Source organism: Podarcis pityusensis, assembly GCF_964106645.2.
Source record: "Podarcis pityusensis genome assembly, chromosome: 11".
Taxonomy (NCBI): domain Eukaryota; kingdom Metazoa; phylum Chordata; class Lepidosauria; order Squamata; family Lacertidae; genus Podarcis; species Podarcis pityusensis.
The window spans coordinates 9,166,223-9,186,894 of NC_138036.1; the positions used below are offsets into that span (position 1 = coordinate 9,166,223).

Consider the following 20,672-nt stretch of genomic DNA (forward strand, 5'->3'; position numbering starts at 1 on the left):
ATTATGTGGAAATGGCTTAATTTGGCTGTGTACTTTTCGATGTTTTATTTATTGCTTACGATTGCTGTTACATTTGTAATTGTGTATTTATTTTGAAGGTCGTAAGCGTTAAAAACAAGCCTATAGCTGTCAATTTACAGATTTGAAAATAAGGGACCAGCAGCCAAAATAAGGGATTTTAGTCAACCAGCAGCCAAACGAAGCCTCAAGCGGTGGTTCCCACAGCGCAGCAACCCGGCAAAGGGGATGCAGCAAGGAAAACAACTGTCACCTCTCCGCTGGGAAGCGCTGAGCAAAGGCGAGTCCCCAGGCAACGCGGCCGATTTGATCAGCACAAGGCATGCAAGCTCCACCCCCCAGTCATTCTGAGACTCCTTATTGGGTGAGCAACGCAGCCAAGCAACACAGTTGGAGCCTCCCTCCTCCCTGGCCGGCAGGGAGGGAGGGAGAGGAGCTGCTTCCTTTGAAACCCGGGAAATTTACGGGATATCATCAGTAAGAGACAGCAGCGGGACATGGCGCTGGGATAAGGGACTTTCCCACCAAATAAGGGATGGTTGACAGCTATGCTCAGGTCCCCTCAGTCCCAGTTCAGCCATGAGTGAACCATACTGTAACTCTCATCTCATATGCTTCTGAGAGTTTTCTGAGATGAGAGGTACCAGTATGTTCACTCGTGGTTGAACGAGGACCTGAGTTTTAATTCTAGTCAGCTTCTATATATGACCAGTTGATTGCACATTCATCCTGATCTGTTTGTGGCGAGGTTAGATTATTTTTCTCAAAGCAAGTGTTACCCCCCACACTTTCACTTTTCATTTTCTTGTCACTTTCCTAATTGTCTGATATTTCAGAGGACTAGGCTTGTTGCACAAGAACTCCAGATCAGCTTTAATTGTTGCAACTTGAATTTGCTGGCATGTGATTGAATCCCACTCAATAAGAGCAACGGTCTTGGAAGCACCCTCAGTGAACTTTGGCCAGCAGTATCAGGCTAATTTATATCACAGGATTATTGTGAAGATAAACGGGGGGTGGGGAGAACCATATCTTCTTCTCTGACGATCACTTGTAGCCTGGTAAGATTGTCTTCCATGAACCCAGTCTGTAAGTGACTATGGAGGCCAATTCTGGATCCACACATCCTTCCACAGTGGGGACATTGGTTTCCAGGCAGGAGTTCACGGTATGGATTTGCCAAGCGTGCCTTCCTCTTAGCACGTTTCTCCCTTTTGTCCTGAGTTCAAGAGTCTTCAAAGGCCATGACACCGTTGGTAAAAGCTGTTCTCCAACTGGAGCGCTCGCAGGCCAGTGTTTCCTAGTTGTCAGTGTTTATACTGCATTTATTTTTTTTAGATTTGCCTTGAGAGAGTCTTTAAACCATTTTTGTTGACCACCAGCATTACGCTTTCCATTTTTAAGTTCGGAATAGAGTAGTTGCTTTGGAAGATGATAATCGGGCATCCGCACAACATGACCAGTCCAATGACGTTCATATGTTGAAGAATCATCGCATTGACACTCGTGATCTTTGCTTCTTCCAGTACACTGGCATTAGTCTTCCCAAGTGATGTGTAATTTTTTACACCAATGATGGAATCTTTCGAGGAGTTGGAGATGGCGTTTATAAGTGGTCCATGTTTGTCCAGAAACAGCTTTTCCTGGTCATATGTCCAGCACCACTAAACCGTTTCTGGTGCAATGTGCCAGAGCGCATGGAAACACCGTTTACCTTCCCGCCGCAGTCAGGTTGCATACAGTCAGGTTGGACACCTTGGAGGAAATGTGAAATTAAACTGCCTATCAGTTTCTTCAGATTTCTCAATTTCTAGCATTGTGAGCCAGAGCGTATTTCCTTCCATTAAGCCATTCATAATTTTATAAATGTTTTCAGTGTCTTACCTTAGTCATTGGGTTGTTTGTTTGTTGGCTTAGCTCCAGATAGCATGGCTTAGCTCCAGAAATGATGGCTTAGCTCCAGATAGCATGGTAGCAGGAGGACCAAGAGAGAAGAGATGTAACCACAGTTTTACATTCACACATGGTGTGATCCAGGTCATAGAGAAGGGACACCAATTCTTGGATAATTTTGCTTGGTTCTGTAAGAGATGAGATTTCTATCTTTATTTTCATGGCTCTCTACACACAGGTGAGATTTCCAAAGCACGGAGAATATGTCCTTTCAGTATTGATTGTTATTTTGAAAGTGTAAGACCGGTGAGCACATTTTACTATGCAATTAAACTAGAAAGAAAAATTGCAACCTAATTACCGTAATGTGCATGCCTTCATTCCTTGATGACTGTGTAAGTTGGGTATTTTAAAACAAACAAACCAACACACACACATTCACTTTAAGTAGCTAGCATTACTATTATAGCTTTGTAGCTGGTTAATTTCACTATTGCCTCTCTTAATATTTTTCATTTTTAGGGACGCTGTGGTCTAAACCACGGAGTCTCTTGGGCTTGCCGATCAGAAGGTTGGCGGTTCAAATCTGCGTGACGGGGTAAGCTCCTCTTGTTCTGTCCCAGCTCCTGCCAACCTACCAGTTCAAAAGCACACCAGTGCAAGTAGATAAATAGGTACCGCTGCAGCGGGAAGGTAAACGGCATTTTCATGCGCTCTGGCACATTGTACCAGAAGCGGTTTAGTCGTGCTGGACACATGACCCGGAAAAGCTGTCTCCGAACAAACACGAAAGCTAGATGAGTGCCACACCCCATAGTTGCCTTTGACTGGACTTAACCGTCCAGGGGTTCTTTACCTTTACCTTTTACTATTACAGCTTTGTAGCTGGTTAATTTCACCATTGTCTCTCTTAATATTTTTCATTTTGCTGCTGATGTAGAGTTTGAAATAGTAATTAAAAAACTCATCAGGTTCTAATTGTTATTTACCTAAAATGCAGGTGTCAAGATTAATAATTGATTCCAAGCTAAAACAATTATGTTTTGTGTTATATCAACTGTGTGTGGCCTCTGGGCACTACTGTAATACAGATAACAAACCAAATAATAACTGGAGCTCAGGGATACTATACAGCTAGTGATGCATAAATAGACAATTTTTTCTCACTTATATTTTCCATTTTGATTGGTGGCAGGCTTCTGATTTGCATCATTGCTGTGATTTTATTTCGCAGTAATCATACAGTATATGAACGCCTTAATTCTGAATGGTTGACAGGTTTTATTACCCTATCAGAGCACAATGCCTGGCAATATTGCTGTGCTTTCATAGCAGCTATGAAATCCTTCTGTTTTGATAGGAAGGCTTGTATAGCAGTGCAAACAGAGGACAAGGACAGTGAAACATGGGCTGCATTGTGTTTTGTGTGAGCGGACTCCTGTGTACAGGGAACTTGCAACTTACACGCATTTAACGCATTTACGTGCTTGGCAATTTAAAAAAGAAAAGAAAACGGGATGGGCATTGGCGCGGGAGCTTTGGCAATCCCACCCACCCTTGAGCCATTGAAGTTTTGACTATATGTGATTTTTGGCTTTAGGTGCTATCCGTGAAATGTAACCCCGTGTTGCCAAATACAGCAGTTCTTTCCAAGGATATCAGGACAAAAGGAATGAGGAGGTGGAAGGGGAACCAAAACAGTTTTATTAACAAATAAACAGCAGGCATACAAAATATAACATAAAAACATACCTGACAGGGGCTACCCAATCTCCCCTTCAGCTGCCCGGAGCCCCAGGTAGAGCAGCAGGAGAAAGACCCCGACTGTCGGTCTCCCAGTCTCAGGTCCTCTCCCCGGGCCCCTCCCACCTATGGCTTTTATAGCCTGCCTTGATGTAATAAAGTGCACCTGGCATTACTCATGATTAGCCCAGGACCCTTATATGGAACTAATACAGAGCGGTTGAGAGTCTCCCACTACCTGCAGCCGGGCATCCAGCCAGCACTTGCAACACAGAAGAACCCAAGAAACTCCCGACAGGTGTGTGAAACACAAGAATCAAACTGGGGATGTTAAAGGGAAAGGGACATGCCACCTAACTCCTCAAAATACAATTGTCTTCCGCATTTCCACTACAAACCCCAGCGTAAATGGAGAGTTGCCTGTACCTTGAACCGGGTAATCATGTATTTCTAGGCGTGTTTTTTAAAGGTACTCCAAGTGTTTTTGGTATTCTATTTGAACGGTATAATACTTTTGCTCCTAGAGTTTTTTTGTAAGTGACAATAAGCATGTCTTTTGCCCAGTTTTGCAGCATTAAAGTGCATGCATGCCGTATGATTAAGGGCCACCCGAGACTGCGAGTTTTATTATGCGTGATTTCTGCAACGTGCATTGTACCCGTGGCGGATTTCTTCTGATTTAGTTTGTTCTGCTTCCCCAATTCTACCCCGTCATTGATGCAGAGGGGCTATAGTGTAACAAAATCGGGGCGGGTGGTGGTCTTGGTCGGGATAAACCAGAACATTTGTTGTACAAAAAGTCATGGAATTTCAGCAGGAAGTTATGAGATCTGCACTGACTGTAAATGAAGCAGGATGACTCCCCCAAAACCTGTGCAGATGCCACTCCAACAGGATGAAGAGTACATATCTGAGCTAGAGGGGCTCTGACTCTACAACAGAGACCCATTTTCAATCAATTATCACCTTGTCGACAAAGGTCCGTATAGTTAAAGCTATGGTTTTCCCAGTAGTGATGTATGGAAGTGAGAGCTGGACCATAAAGAAGGCCGAAGAATTGATGCTTTTTAATTATGGTGCTGGAGGAGACTCTTGAGAGTCCCATGGACTGCAAGAAGATCAAACCTATCTGAAGGATGCTGAAGGAAATCAGCCCTGAGTGCTGACTGGAAGGACAGATCCTGAAACTGAGGCTCCAGTACTTTGGCCACCTCATGAGAAGAGAAGACTCCCTGGAAAAGACCCTGATGTTGGGAAAGATGGAGGGCACAAGGAGAAGGGGAAGACAGAGGACGAGATGGCTGGACAGTGTTCTCGAAGCTACCAACATGAGTTTGACCAAGCTTCCACTGACCAGGCAGTGGAAGACTGGAGTGCCTGGTGTGCTCTGGTCCATGGGGTCACGAAGAGTTGGACACGACTAAACAACTAAACAACAACAACAAATAATATTCATGTTAAGTATTTCGTGTGTTGTTTCATTCTGTTTCCAATGCACATTGCCTGCCTGACATGCATTTGTGGTTCTACAGCTTCTACAGATACAGTACACTAATGACTTACTAGGTAGAACTGAGAAACGTGGGGAAAACAATATTTCAATTATTTCTCCCAGTTTCAACCTACTTCAAAAGGCTGCTGTGAGAATAAAATGGGAGTGTAAAGGACCATACTGGTTGCCTTTGCTTGTTGGAGGCAGGGCAGGATATAAATGCAACAAATTACAGTATTTCCTCCGTGTAACATTTTTCAACGTATAGTGTGTCCTAACATCAGTATACTATGGGTTTCCTCCCACAGCCAGCAGCAGCTGATGATATGGAATGAGGGTGGGGAAACGAGCAGCAAAATGATGTCTGGAGGAAGGGTAAGACGTACCTGACATTACAGAGAGTATAGCCTCTTTTCTCGATATAAAGGAGTGTTTATGTACTATTCCCTCTGATAAGCACATTCTTCTTCTTTTGCAGGCTCATCAGCGCAAGGAGACCCTACTTTAAGAAATTCAGCCGAGTGCCATAAACGATGGCAGAGGCACACACAGAGCTATGTTATATTTGCTCTCCTCGATACACATGTGTGAATCCCATTAGTGTAAATGGGATATAAATGTGTATATATTGAGAGTAAGATAGACTCACAAGGAAGGAGGGACAGGTATCGGACCTATCTGGAAAACACAGCATTAGAAGATGGAGCATGTGTGTAGAAATAAACAATGTTTGTCCTAGAAAGCTCCAGTTGTTATTAGGATAGATAGTATTATCCAAGCTTACCAATGTATTTGAGTTACGTAGCATTCTGCTTAGATTTCAGATGATTTTTCCCGTGGCTTCATATGGTGGCTTTGAGATGCTGTCCAAAATTAACAGGCTTGAAGGAAGACTTTTCCCAGCTGGCAGTTCTCAACTGTACTGCGAATCAAGTTCTGCTGAAATTCTTCATTTATTCATAATTAAAACCCAGGCATATTATGAGTGTGTGTGCCCATTTTGTGACTGCCCGGTCAACATTAACTAAAGTAGGCATCCTGACTTGGTAGCTGCTGGCATCACAAGCTCACAATGTGAGTCTCAAATGAAACTGGAAGTGATAACTTTTAAAAACAGGACGCGGGTGGCGCTGTGGGCTAAACCACAGAGCCTAGAGCTTGCCGATCAGAAGATCGGCGGTTTGAATCCCCGCGATGGGGTGAGCTCCCGTTGCTCGGTCCCTGCTCCTGCCAACCTAGCAGTTCGAAAGCACGTCAAAGTGCAAGTAGCTAAATAGGTACCGCTCCGGCGGAAAGGTAAACGGTGTTTCCGTGCACTGCTCTGGTTCACCAGAAGCGGCTTAGTCATGCTGGCCACATGACCCGGAAGCTGTACGCCGGCTCCCTTGGCCAATAAAGCAAGATGAGCGCCGCAACCCGAGTTGTCCGCGACTGGACCTAACGGTCAAGGGTCCCTTTACCTTTACCTTTACCTTGGCTCCCGGGCAGTTAATATATGTCATTTGTTGTTTGTGTCTGACCAACATGGCATTCTTAGGCACACGTGGGCACAGTGGCATTCTGGAGGTCTTCCCTTAATCATGAGATGGTGAGGGTGGTTATCTTGTTTCCCCTTGACAAGTACATAAACCTAAAGGACAAAGTTATGCCCTTTTCCACTTTCTCTTTCAGCTCTATGTGCTTTCCAAGGCTTGTGGATCAGTCCTATCCAGATCCTTCGCCAAAAAAAATTGTGTGTGCACGTCCTCTTTCTCTCTCTCTGTGTGTGTGAGATCTGGGAGAGTTGTTGACCAGAGATGTCAACATCCATGACATTAACCCAAAAATTCAAATCTGCCTACAGACCTAAAAAGTATGACGACTTCTGCAAACCACCCTTTCAAAAACCTTGTCCAAGAAGGGGAGACTGGCAACTGGCCGGTAGTTACTCAGATTTTCCAAATCCAGGGAGGGTTCACTGAGGAGTGGTTGTACCACTGCCTCCTTCAGGCAGGCAGGGAGCACCCCCTCTTTCAAGGAATTAATCACCACCCTGCCCCGGCCAGTTGCCCCCTCCCTCCTAGTTATTATCAGCCAAGAGCTGCAAGGATCCAGGGCACAAGTGGTTGCCCTGACTGATCCAAACACCTTGTGCACAACCTCAGTCCTTAGTCCACAACTAAGAAGCTCCCACAGAGATTATACTCATAAGGGGTTTGAATGTAGAGAAGGGCCAACTTGAATTCCAAGTGTCCCATAGCTAAAGGAGTTCTCCTTATCCCATCTCAGCTTCAAATCCATCAAGCAGAGAGTTGTAACTGCAGCTTTTCAACATTTGTGGAGCTCCTTAGACTCAGCAAAGACTTTGCAGGAGGGTAAGTTCATATCTGTCTGCATTCAAATGCTTTTATTTATTTCCTTTAAAATATATACTTTTAAACTCTAAAATTGTATCCAATGGTTCACAAGACTTTCAATAAACAACAATAAAATGATTATTATACAATAAAGCATCAGAACAACTGAAAATCATGCAGGATCAAATATAAAAACAACAACATTCAAGCAGTAAAACAACACTAAAAAGAGTCTTGGAGAGCAACAATAACAAAAGTCTTCATCTGTTGCCTGAACAATAAAGGAGCTTTTGATTTGGCATTCTAAATTATTTAAATGCACCTCTAAATCTTTATTGCGGATGATGAAAAAGTCAGGTTCCCCACCACTGCAGTACGCAATAAATTCATATTTGAATTCATAGGCTTTGAACTGAATAGCAAGACTTCACAGTAAGAGCTCAGGCTGTAAATCTGAATTTGGAAATAATGGAGAACCTTCTGCTGCTGTGTCTTAGCAGTCACAGGCACCCCAGTATTTGGATCTTAAATTCCAGTACAAGATTACAAATTGCCTTGTAATCCTCTTGGGTGCTCCATCAACAATACCTTAATACAATAGAAAAATATTTTAAAAATTAAAAAATTGTCCAGTAGCACCTTAGAGACCAACTAAGTAACTCTGTTCTGGCAATATTTGGTGACAGATTATGTATACAGTGGTACCTCAGGTTAAGTACTTAATTCGTTCCGGAGGTCTGTTCTTAACCTGAAACTGTTCTTAACCTGAAGCACCACTTTATTTTTATTTTTAAATGATATTTATTAAAGTTTCACATGAAAAGAATCACATTAATAAAAAAAGAATTTAAAAATAAAAAGAAAAATACACAATACAGAATACAAAAAGAAAAAAGAAAAAACAGTTAAAAACAATTCCATCTTTTCATCACTACTTTTACATTTACTTGTTTCCCGGACCTTCTCATACCTCCCTCTTTTGTATTCCAATTCAGTTTGTTTGTCCAGCAATTCCTTTCCCTCCTTTTTAATCCCAATCCTTAATCTTAATATAATATAACATTAACTTTTTACCTATTAAAAACCAATTTTCCATTCTTTTAACCTTTTTAATCCTAATCCTTAATCTTGATCTATTTATAACTTTAAAGCCTGTACAGCTAGAAGCCACTTAATTTCAATCCAACATCACTCTAACATTCATTAATTTTGCAATATTTCTGTAGATAATCTTTAAATTTCTTCCAATCTTCTTCCACCGACTCTTCTCCCTGGTCACGGATTCTGCCAGTCATTTCTGCCAGTTCCATATAGTCCATCAATTTCATCTGCCATTCCTCCAGTGTGGGTAGCTCTTGTGTCTTCCAATACTTTGCAATGAGTATTCTTGCTGCTGTTGTGCTGAAGCACCACTTTAGCTAATGGGGCCTCCTGCTGCTGCCACATCGCTGGAGCCCGATTTCTGTTCTCATCCTGAAGCAAAGTTCTTAACCTGAAGCACTATTTCTGGGTTAGCGGAGTCTGTAACCTGAAGCGTATGTAACCTGAAGTGTATGTAACCTGAAGCGTATGTAACCTGTATATTGAACTTTTGAATTATTCTACCGCGACTGGTGAAGAAGATTTAGAGACTTTGCTTGTAATTTCTGATCATTTGTATTAGTCTATAAATAGTGTTTAGTGCCATTGTTATTGGCCATTGTGTTGTGTTATATTGTTCAGCTGAATTTTTTAAAGGCACAAACATACGGTACTGAAAATGGGATCGCGTACAACTGCCCGTTGCCATCATGCACAGAAATCATCACAAATGCAACGTAAAAATGATGTGTGGAAGAGCCTGAAATCAAATGAGGCCTTCTCTGTCAGTGCTAACTCAAGCAGAATACTGCATAGACTTGTGAATTCAGTTTCCAGTTGACCTTTTTACATAAATATAGATATTTGTGGTGGATATGGTAATTTTTGGATGCCAATATCCAAGCTTGGAGTGAGAACCACAGCAGAGATTTAAAGTATCAACATATTCAGCAAAGTAATTACTAAGAAATTCGGATGGAAGAGATTCGAGGAAGTCAAATACTATGTCTATGAAGATGGATGGCACTTAATTTTAATTAATTAAGTGGTAATGTGTTGTATGTATCTTTTTTCTTTTTTCTCTTTTTCTCCTATTTTTTGTTTGTCTTTATTATTGTTAATCTTTTCTTTTTTATTAAGTTTATTTACTGAAAATAATAAATATTATTTGAAAAAAACACCATATTCAGCAAAGTAATGCATGCAAATATAGGCTAAACTTTTAAATATGCCTTTCTAAGTGAAGTCCAAAATTTCCCTCTTCCCCCAGCATAGGAAAAGACCATACGTTTGGTAAGTTAAAATTGTAAGTAAACTCTCCAAAGGTCAGATTCATGTGCTTCAGGAAAGTTGCACAGGCAGTGAAATTTAGTTTAGTTACAAACTGGTGAAAGTTCCTAAATTATTGGTATAGGAACACAAGAATGGCTGGTGAAAGTCATGTGGCTGCGCTGAAGCAACCAGCTCAATCCTCTTCACACACTGAGTTAATCAGGTAGACTGCATACAACTATAGGCTTGATTAACTATTTCTTCTGAAGGTGAGGGGAAGTGACATAGCTAAGCTTAGCAGGACCGCTTACTCTATGGTTTTAACCCCTTCATGCATTAACTAGACTTAAGCATGTTGGTTATTTGAAGCTGGTTATCCCACAGTATTTTCCTCTTCAAGCTTCAAGTGGCATTTCTGTCTCAGACATGTATATTATATACGCTGGTCCAGTAACCTGCGCTGTAAAAATATCCTTCGCTTCATTGCGCTTCACAATAATATTTACTACCACTGTTTCAGCTGCAGAAAGCTCTTTGGCGGGGCTGCTTGGTTTACCCCTTCTGAAACAAGAATAAAAAAATACAACATAGCAAAATTAATTGGCTGGTCAAGTGTGATGTTCTGCTGAGATTGTCCTAGACTAGTAGTAGTAGTAATAATAATAATAATAAAATGCAGTGGGGAGGAAAGATTTGCAAATTGCAACTTTTCAGGAAGATCTTTGGGAGAGAAAAGTCCTGAAATCCTGAGCTAAGCTGTAGCAGCTTTTATGTCCGAACCTTAGCTTAATCATTAGAATAAATAATCACAAAAGTGAGGTTCCTGCTTCCTGATAAAGTTTTAAAAATGGGGCTAGGCAGGAAGATCTTGTTCTAAACCTCTAAGAAATGGCTTCAAAATGTATTACTCTCTTTCTGCTATCCAAGGAAGTGGATGGAAGGGGAGAGTTTAGGACAGGGGTAGGCAACCTAAGGCCCGTGGGCCAGATGTGGCCCAATCGCCTTCTCAATCTGGCCCATGGACGGTCCAGGAATTAGCGTGTTTTCACATGAGTAGAATGTGTCTTTTTTTTAAAAAAAGATGCATCTCTGGGTTATTTGTGGGGCATAGGAATTCGTTCATTTCCCCCAAAAAATATAGTCCGGCCCCCCACATGGTCTGAGGGACGGTGGACTGGCCCACGGCTGAAAAAGGTTGCTGACCCCTGGTTTAGAACATCCTTTTGCTGCCTCTAAGGCCACTAAAATGTCTTGGCTTTTTGTTGGGGGTGGGGTGCAGGGGAAGAAGGAATGAGAATTTTCTCTTTAACATTTTAGCTTATAATTTCCTGGCTCAAAACGTCCAGGAGTTTAGGTGTTTGATGCTCTTTTGGGATCGGGTTCTTGGTTTGCATCGCTTTTGCTTTTGTTTTATTATGTATTCAGCGTTTTCGTTTTGTATTTTTATGCTGCAAACCACCCTGTGATCTTCGGCTGAAGGGTGGTATGCAAATTTAATTAATAATGAATTAATTAAGCTAAATGAATTTTCAGATCAGGCCGATAGGGGGAGGGTGACATGAGATGGCAAAAGATTTACACCATGGCAAGACCAGTCAACGAATTGCTGCGCCTCTGCCTCTCCATTGGTTACATGGTGCCCAAGGATTAAAATATGACCTGCTTATGTAGCAATAGTTACACCAACCCCGTCCTGGTTGCATTGTATTGTGTTGCTCCTGCTTTCAGGGAGTTGAAGACCCACAATACTTCTTGTGCAACACCATAGGGCAGCCTTCTACAACCTGGTGCCCTGTAGATGTTGGACTACAACTCCCATCAGCCTTGACCACTGGCTATGTTGACTGGGGCTAATGGGATTTGTAGTCCCCAGCTTGGTGAAGGAACATCGTATCAGGTATATTCTAAGTTTGTTTGGAATGTAAGCATGAAAGCAGATGTTATGTACTGAGTTGAATAGGATTCAGAATGCAGCAGTCTGATTGGTCCTAGAACAATAGGATTCAGAATGCAGCAGTCTGATTGGTCCTATAACAATAGGATTCAGAATGCAGCAGTCTGATTGGTCCTAGAACAATAGGGACCAGAATGCAGCAGTCTGATTGGTCCACAGGAGCCACCCAATCCAGCTCCAGGTGGAAGTGAATCTGCAACCTGATTGGCCTACAGGTGAATCCCGGAATTAGCCAATCACGTGGGGCCCATTGTGTAAGTAATGTATATAAAGCAGACATTCTGGGGGAACTTCCATTCCTCCTCACCACTATGAGCTGAATAAAGAGCATAAAATCCACTCTTGACTCCGAGTATATTTCAGCAGAGCTGGAGTCTGACAGATTCCCCAGAAATGCACTACCTCTGAAAATGCAAGACCCTCGTTCGGATTGTCTTCACTGCAACGAACATCAGAGCTGCCAAAAAGATGCTTCCAGAGAGACATAACATGATGATCTCATAGGTCCAAGAGGAAAGATCTAAGCACAGAGAATAAAAGCAACTATTCCTTAAATGTACACCCCGTGGTGTTAGGTTATTAGCATTAATCCTTTTCTTGACAACATGGATTTGAAATAAAAAAAATGAAAGCTTGTGAATAGACCTTGGTCTATTGTTCAGCATAAAAAGGTAAAGGGACCCCTGACCATTAGGTCCAGTTGTGGCCGACTCTGGGGTTGTGGCACTCATCTCTCTTTATTGGCCGAAGGAGCCGGTGTACAGCTTCCGGGTCATGTGGCCAGCATGACTAAGCCGCTTCTGGTGAACCAGAGCAGCGCATGGAAATGCCATTTACCTTCCCGCCAGAGCGGTACCTATTTATCTACTTGCACTTTGACCTGCTTTTGAACTGCTAGGTTGGCAGGAGCAGGGACTGAGCAATGGGAGCTCACCCCGTCGTGGGGATTCAAACCGCCAACCTTCTGATCGGCAAGCCCTAGGCTCTGTGGTTTAACCCACAGCGCCACCCGTGTCCCAGCCTGTTGTTCAGCATATTTGCATGCAAATCACCCCAAATTCAACCCTTCCTATCTTCAGTTTAATTTTAAGAAGGACCACACAGCAGTTGATGGGAAGGACCCCTGCTTGGAAAGATGATGCCAGCATTCGGATTTTGTTGGACTACAACGCCAGTCAGTCCTAGCCATCAGAGTCATGCTAGCTGGAACTGGCAGAGGTTGCAGTTTGGCAACATCTGAAGAGCAGCAGGTCAGTGAAAGCTGAAGTAGCCCAATGGACCAGTGGTCTGACTGGGAACAAGGCAGCTGCATATGTTCATGGAAATGAACCATCGTCAGCTTTGCAGGGAAGCTGTTCAGGAAAACAACAAATAGTGAGGAGTGGTGACTAGATTTATAAAACGAAGTTCCTCCCAGGGTTGTTGATCAGCATACAAAGTGTGTCTCTAAAAATTATTATTTCCACATGGTACCTAGTTAAACCACAGAGCCTAGGACTTGCCGATCAGAAGGTCGGCAGTTTGAATCCCTGTGATTGGGTGAGCTCCCGTTGCTCAGTCCCTGCTCCTGCCAACCTAGCAGTTCGAAAGCACGTCAAAATGCAAGTAGATAAAAAGGTACCGCTCTGGCGGGAAGGTAAACAGTGTTTCCATGCGCTGCTCTGGTTCACCAGAAGCGGCTTAGTCATGCTGGCCACATGACCCGGAAGCTGTATGCTGGCTCCCTCGGCCAATAAAGCGAGATGAGTGCCGCAACCCCAGAGTCGGCCACGACTGGACCTAATGGTCAGGGGTCCCTTTACCTTACCTTTTACCTGGCCCCATGGCAGGCAATGCAGGCTCAAGAGCAAACAGGTGGGGCAGCTAGACCTGGCTTAGTAAATTCAGAGCTCAGGGAAATAAGCACCTGCCCCAGTTACTGTGCTATAGTTACAAAGAAGTTGTATTTATTGACACTGGCATTCTTGGTGCTTCCAGACAATGTGCTTATTGAGCATTCATTCTGATTTGCTTGCAGGGAGCTTAGACGATTTTTCATCCCACACTTCCAGCCCATTTTCCTACCACTTCCCTTATCACAAAAAGTCCGATCTTTTCAGGAAGCGAGTTTGTTGCAGAAGACCACCCAATCAGCTGTGGTTATACAACCTGAATTTTCTGGTCTGTGATTGGAAAGAGACTCAATCTAGAAGTCAACCCGACTGGCATGAAGTATTTGGGGGGAGGGTGGGCTCTATAATAATAAATAATAAATAATAATTATTTATACCCCGCCCATCTGGCTGGGTTTCCCCAGCCACTCTGGGCGGCTTCCAACAGAATATTAAAATACAATAATCTATTAAACATTAAAAGTTTCCCTAAACAGGGCTGCCTTCAGATGTCTTCTAAAAGTCTGGTAGTTGTTTTTCTCTTTGACATCTGGTGGGAGGGCATTCCACAGGGAGGGCTCCACTACTGAGAAGGCCCTCTGCCTGCTTCTCTGTAACTTGGCTTCTCGCAGCGAGGGAACCGCCAGAAGGCCCTGAATGTCTCAGGACGTGGGCATAGCTGGGGGGCAGGTGGCAGTTGCCCTCCCAATCAAGTAAATAAAGAAAAATACATAACTAAGCTTGGTTCTGCATGCCCCAACATAAACCCTGCCCCCTAACATAAATCCTGGCCATGTCTATGTCTCAGGTTGATGTTGAGACCTGTGGCAAAACCTTCAGGAGGCAAGAGACAGAAACATCGCCAGTGAGCTTGTACAGTTTGGAACAAGAGGAAACTTTGTTGGCCTTCCAATGTTTTGTTTTTAAATGAATGGGATTAACCTTTGCTGAATATAGCTTTGCAATGTAGAGTACCTGGATCTTTGGGGGGAAGCGTTCCATAGAGTTCCTCCTCCCTAGGAGTAAGCATGCTGCAAAGCAAAACAGAGAGCTGTAAGAAGGGTGAAGGTTGTTAATGTGATAGGTTGGGGGTGATGTACATTCCTAAAGGCAATTTCCATCATCCCTGATCATTTGCTGTGCTACCTGATGCTGATGGTTGCTGGAGTCCAATGATGTGTGAAGGGCCACAGGTATTCCACCATAGTTTTAAACCATTAAAATGGGAATGTGTGCTAAATATCATTGCAGGGGCAGGCTTGCTGGCTCTGCCAGTGTTGTGAGGGCATCTCCACCTTCCTCCATTGCATTGCATAGCCCTGCACTGCCCTGTAAGCAAAGTCGTTAAAGTGGGAGGGAAAGGGGTAGGAGACATGGGGCTTGGAGCAACAGACTTGGGGGTTTGTAGGGTCCTGGGACTCCTCCTGACATCATCCCTCTGTAGTGACTGACTGTTGTTTTCAGCATCCGTCTGTCTTGAAAGACAATGGAGTACGCCACCAGGGGTGAAGCCAAACCGCTGGAGAATCACGGCGCCTGCTGTGGCTGCAGAAACCGTAACTCGTAACTGCTACCTCCTGCATTGTTTGTGCTACACTAGCAGCGCCAACTCCCTGGAAAAGACCCTGATGTTGGGAAAGATGGAGGACACAAGGAGAAGGGGACGACAGAGGACGAGATGGTTGGATAGTGTTCTCGAAGCTACCAGCATGAGTTTGACCAAACTGCGGGAGGCAGTGGAAGACAGGTGTGCCTGGCGTGCTCTGGTCCAGGGGGTCACGAAGAGTCGGACACGACAAAACGACTAAACAACAACAACAACAAGCAGCGCCAAAGTGACCTCCCTGGGCCATAAGCCTGGGCGGTGTGTGTGGAGGTCCTAGGCTGCCCAGACACCAAGACCCTCCTCTCAGCCTCACTGATGCAGTTCAAAGGAAAGCAGAGCAAGACGTTTGGCACCAGCTTGGCTGAAGGAGTTGCCAGAAGGAGGTGTACAAGATGCCACCCAACCGCCTTAAGGACTCCACTCCAGATTTGTGTAGGGTTTGCTCCTCAGCCTTTTCTTCTCCTTAAGATGTCCCACCAAACAGCAGGTAAGTGAATGACTATGTATTTGCTGGCATTTGGGCCCAAGCATCTTATAAGTTCATTGTACTAAGTCAGCGGTCAGCAACCTTTTTCAGCCGTGGGCCAGTCCACTGTCCCTCAGTCAATTTGGTGGGCCAGACACACTCTCTCTCTCTATATATAATGTATTTTTATTAAAGATTTTCTTCATTGACAAAGGTATGTGCAATGTCTCCCTCATATTTTCCCCCCCATGTAACATTTTTTTTTTACACAAATCGGTTTCATTAGTAAGAAAAGGGGGAAAGAGGTGGAGGGGGGAAAGATGAGCGGGGTTGGGGTTGGGTGGCAATGTTTCTATTTTGCCTGGACTATATTTTGAAAAAATAAATAAAAAATGAACGAATTCCTATGCCCCACAAATAACCCAGAGATGCATTTTAAATAAAAGGACACATTCTACTCATGTCAAAGCACGCTGATTCCCGGACCTTAAACGGGCCGGATTGAGAAGGCGATTGGGCCGCATCTGGCCCCCGGGCCTTAGGTTGCCTACCCCTGTACTAAGTTTTTCCCAAGTTGATCTAAAGAAAGCCACACATATGGTAGTGTGGGGAGGATTTCTTTCCAGGTCTCAGGCATCATTTCTGATTTTACTTAGGCGTGAAAAGGACTTGTACACCCTTTTTTTCTGGGGACTTCTCTCTCTCTCTCGTTGTCTTGCTTCTTCACATATACAACCCGTGGCTAATGGATTCCCCCCTGTTCCTCACCCCACCCCAATAAATTTGTTTTAACTTAAGGTTGTCAGTGCAAAGAGAATAGAATTTAAAGTGCCCCATTCATAACGCAAGGCACAAACTCCCCGGCACCTGGGGACATGCCACAGCCAGTTGATTAACATATTTATTAAAGGTGTGCTATCGGGCTATGCATTCGGTAATTCCACACCTCATTTATAATCTGGAATAAGGGGCAGCCGGGGTCAGTGCATAAATGCCACAAGGAAGCCACTATATTAACGCCCAAGTGACAAAACGAAAATGCCTTGGGATGAATTTATGGGGAAGGAAGGCCTTTAAATCCCAAGGCTTTAACGGAGGCTCAGAACGGAATCGGGCTCTGAAATTATGTGCTATAATGTTTAACGGGAGTTTTGTTGTCACATACATTATTTTTCCTGATAAGACATTTTGTATTTATGTTGTGGCTTCCCCCCCCCCCTTCGGAAAAAGAAAGAAAGATAATGGTACTGTAAGTGAGGCTGTGTCTTCCCTGTCGTGATTTGATGTGCCTTTGACAGAGCCTGGACTCCATGGGAATAAGGTCATAGGATGTTCCTGTTGGATCAGACCAAAGACCCATCTGGTTCAGCATCCAACTTCCTGCTGTGGCCAGCTAGATCCCTCCAGAAAGCCCACCAATGGGGACTTGGACGCAATGGCCCTCTCCTATTTAGTGCTGTATTGCTCCTGCTTCATTTGGTGGCCATAACTAAAGAGAACAATTGGAGGAACATTCTCCAGAGGGTTTTAATCAAGGAGATGGGTAGTAACTCTTGTGAGTACCTACCGTGCTCCTTCTGGGGTAGTTTGTCCACCTTTGGTCCCCACCCTGCATTCATCTCTCACCTGTGGCTACTAGAAGCTGTCAGCATGAGATAGCAGCCACACCCCAGGAACAGCTTCAACTAGCCGGCTAAAGTGGGTGAGGGTAGTCAATGAGTGTTAAACCCTCAGAGAGTTAGGGACTTCCCTTGCATGCAAAAAGAAGAGCGATCAGGAGAGATGGAACTGCCAGTTGCTTTCTGCCATGATGGCTAAGGAATGCCTCCATCTTCACAGGAGGTGTTGTTGTTGTTGTTTAGTCGTTTAGTCATGTCCGACTGTTCGTGACCCCATGGACCAGAGCACACCAGGCATTTCTGTCTTCCACTGCCTCCCGCAATTTGGTCAAACTCATGCTGGTAGCTTCGAGAACACTATCCAACCATCTCGTCCTCTGTCGTCCCCTTCTCCTTGTGCCCTCCATCTTTCCCAACATCAGGGTCTTCTCACAGGAGGTAGATCACTGTATATCCCACACGGGGCTGCCTCTGAAGACTTCAGGCTGGTGCAGAATTCTGCAGTCACATTGCTCACAAGAAACTGGTAGTTCTAATGGTTCTAGCACAACTGAGCTGGCTTCCAAGATGATTCCATTAGGGACCCTCTGCCTGATTCTGTAGGGCTTGTCTTGTGTTCTTAGCCCCATTCCCAACAACATATTTGTCTCCTCTTGTTTTAACACCCAGCCTAAAGAAACTGCTAGAAGCTGTCTGCATGGGACAGCAGCCACACCCCGAGTAAAGGCTTTGACTGGCCGGCTAAACCAGGTGAGGGTAACCGATGGGTCTCAAACCCTCAGTGAGTTAGGGACTGCTCTTGCACGCGAAGACAGGCTCCAGAGGATTGAGTGGGTGAGACTAAGAGTGAGGGTTGGTCAAGAAGGCGATTTCTGCATGTGCTGTACAGGGAAGTGAGGGGCTAATGGGGCTTGTCAACCGGGGAAGGGAGCCCCTCTAGGAGAAGAAAAACTCTGATCCTAAATCTCTGCTGCCTTGTGGGATATCTTTGAGGGAAGAAAAGGCTAGGGAGTAAACCCTACACAATTCTGGAGCGGAGTCCCTAAGATGGTTGGATGGCGCCTTGTTGGCCTACTTCCGGCAACTTCTGCAGCCAAGCTAGTGCCAAACGTATTGCTCTGCTTTCCTTTGGACCACATCATTTTTGTCCAGGCAGTCCAGGACCTCCATACACACTGCCTAGGCTTGTGCCCCAAGGAGGCCATTTTGGTACTGCCGATGCCACAGTTTGATTTCGCCCACAGAGCCCCAAAAGCCCCAGTGAATGCACCTGCAGCTTCATTTGGCCAGTTCTGGGTCAAAAAGTGCTGTTTGGGGGGATGTCTCGAAGTACCCATAGACTCTGAACTGAAGAAATTTACACCAGAAATGGGTGAGAGGGAGGAATAAACAGCATTTAGACATAAAACAAGGAGCTGTGGACTAATTACCTTATGGCTGTCAAGTCTTCTTTCCTGTTCGTCTCTCACTGGGTCTCGTTGGGTCTCTCGATGAAAGAAGATCTTGTCATGCTGAGCTCTCAGCTTGTCACCTTCTCATACTCCTGGTTTGTATGAGGAGCTTAGTTGCTCTTAGGCTTTTATTGAGAGGGAGGTAGATTTCCCTGCCTCACCCATGTAAGGTAATTTCTTTCACACTGCGTTCTGTAAGATACCAAGGCTCCCCCTACAGGGTTAGTTCTGCATGCTAGTTTTTGATTTTACTATGGCTCTACTACTACGATTAGGAACGTGGGTGGTACTGTGGGTTAAACCACAGAGCCTAGGGCTTGGCGATCAGAAGGTCGGCGGTTTGAATCCCCACGACAGGGTGAGCTCCTGTTGTTTGGTCCCTGCTCCTGCCCACCTAAGCAGTTTGAAAGCACGTCAAAGTGCAAGTAGATAAATAGGTACCGCTCTGGCAGGAAGGTAAACGGCGTTTCCGTGCGCTGCTCTGGTTCGCCAGAAGAGGCTCAGTCGTACTGGCCACAAGACCCAGAAGCTGTACGCCGGCTCCCTCGGCCAATAAAGAGAGATGAGCGCCGCAACCCCAGAGTCGTCCGTGACTAGACCTAATGGTCAGGGGTCCCTTTACCTTTTACTACTACTAGTAGTAGAACTATTTAGATGTAGAATCACTTGCACTTCACAGAGAGAAAGGCAATCTCATTTCCCCAGCAGCTTCTGTTCTTCTGTGTCCCATCATTCGGTCCTTCACACTGTTGTGGAATGCCAGTTGTTCTGAACAGGTTCTTTGCAGAGGTCAAGCATTAATGTCCTCAGAAGATAAGCTGCAGTAGAGGTGGTGGCAACTATACAAAAACAGCAGCAAGAACCCAGCTGCTTTGCCCAAAGGGAATTTATGGGAAATTCAATAGGCCACACCCATTATTCCTGTTAAATATCATTATTCAAAACCCCCATAGATTTTTTTACACAAGACTGGAATCATTTAGTACAAAGATAAGGACGATATTGTGATCATAAGGCAATTTTTAGCAGACACATTTCACAGCTGATGACGTAAAAAAATGGACTTGGTCTTGTTGTTTCTCTGCCTAGATGGCGACTGACTCACTGGGTTTCAATCAAAAGGTGGAAATGATTACATAAAGTCGTGCAACTTTGACTGGAACACAGAGCACATAGGGTTGCACACAGAGAGTACATACTTGTATGGAGCAGCATTGCACAACCAGTGCCCATCTGACTTCTCCTGTCTTATGGGATAATTGACCCATAAGCTGTGCAGCGCTAGGCTATCCAAAACCTGACTATTCAAAACTTGACAAGTGTCAGCTAAATTCCTGAATCAACTCCACTAAAAATATTAAAATAATCTTAAGTAAAGGTAAAGGGATCCCTGACTATTAGGTCAAGTCATGGACAACTCTGGGGTTGCGGTGCTCATCTCGCTTTATTGGCCGAGGGAGCTGGCGTACAGCTTCCGGGTCATGTGGCCAGCATGACTAAGCCGCTTTCTGGCGAACCAAAGCAGCACACGGAAACGCCGTTTAACTTCCTACTGGAGCAGTACCTATTTATCTACTTGTACTTCATGCTTTTGAACTGCTAGGTTGGCAGGAGCTGGGACCGAGCAACGGAAGTTCACCCTGTCGCAGGGATTCGAACCGCCGACCTTCTGATCGGCAAGCCCTAGGCTCTGTGCTTTAACCCACGGCACCACCACAGAGCACCTTAAATGACTGTTGGTTTGGTGAAACAGACTAACAAGACGGCTGCCTCTCTGGGATGGAAAATGTTGTGCTTGTGGTGAGATCAGGTGACAGTAAAGCCCTCCCCAAGGTGTTGAGTCTGTGATGGTTCAGTCGCATATGCGAGTT

The 20,672-nt window shown here is 44.5% G+C and overlaps 2 long non-coding RNA genes across 2 annotated transcripts; both read right to left on the reverse strand.

Moving 5' to 3' along the window:
* Positions 1–589: 589 nt before the first annotated feature.
* LOC308458815 lies at positions 590–4,043 on the reverse strand. The gene is made up of 3 exons (XR_013977694.1): positions 3,664–4,043; positions 1,903–2,099; positions 590–1,773 (listed from the first exon to the last, which is right to left on the reverse strand). It is a non-coding gene; the product is annotated as an uncharacterized lncRNA (long non-coding RNA).
* Positions 4,044–8,962: 4,919 nt separating this feature from the next.
* On the reverse strand, positions 8,963–18,876 carry LOC308458800. The gene is made up of 4 exons (XR_013977677.1): positions 18,781–18,876; positions 14,635–14,690; positions 12,191–12,308; positions 8,963–10,395 (listed from the first exon to the last, which is right to left on the reverse strand). It is a non-coding gene; the product is annotated as an uncharacterized lncRNA (long non-coding RNA).
* Positions 18,877–20,672: the final 1,796 nt, after the last annotated feature.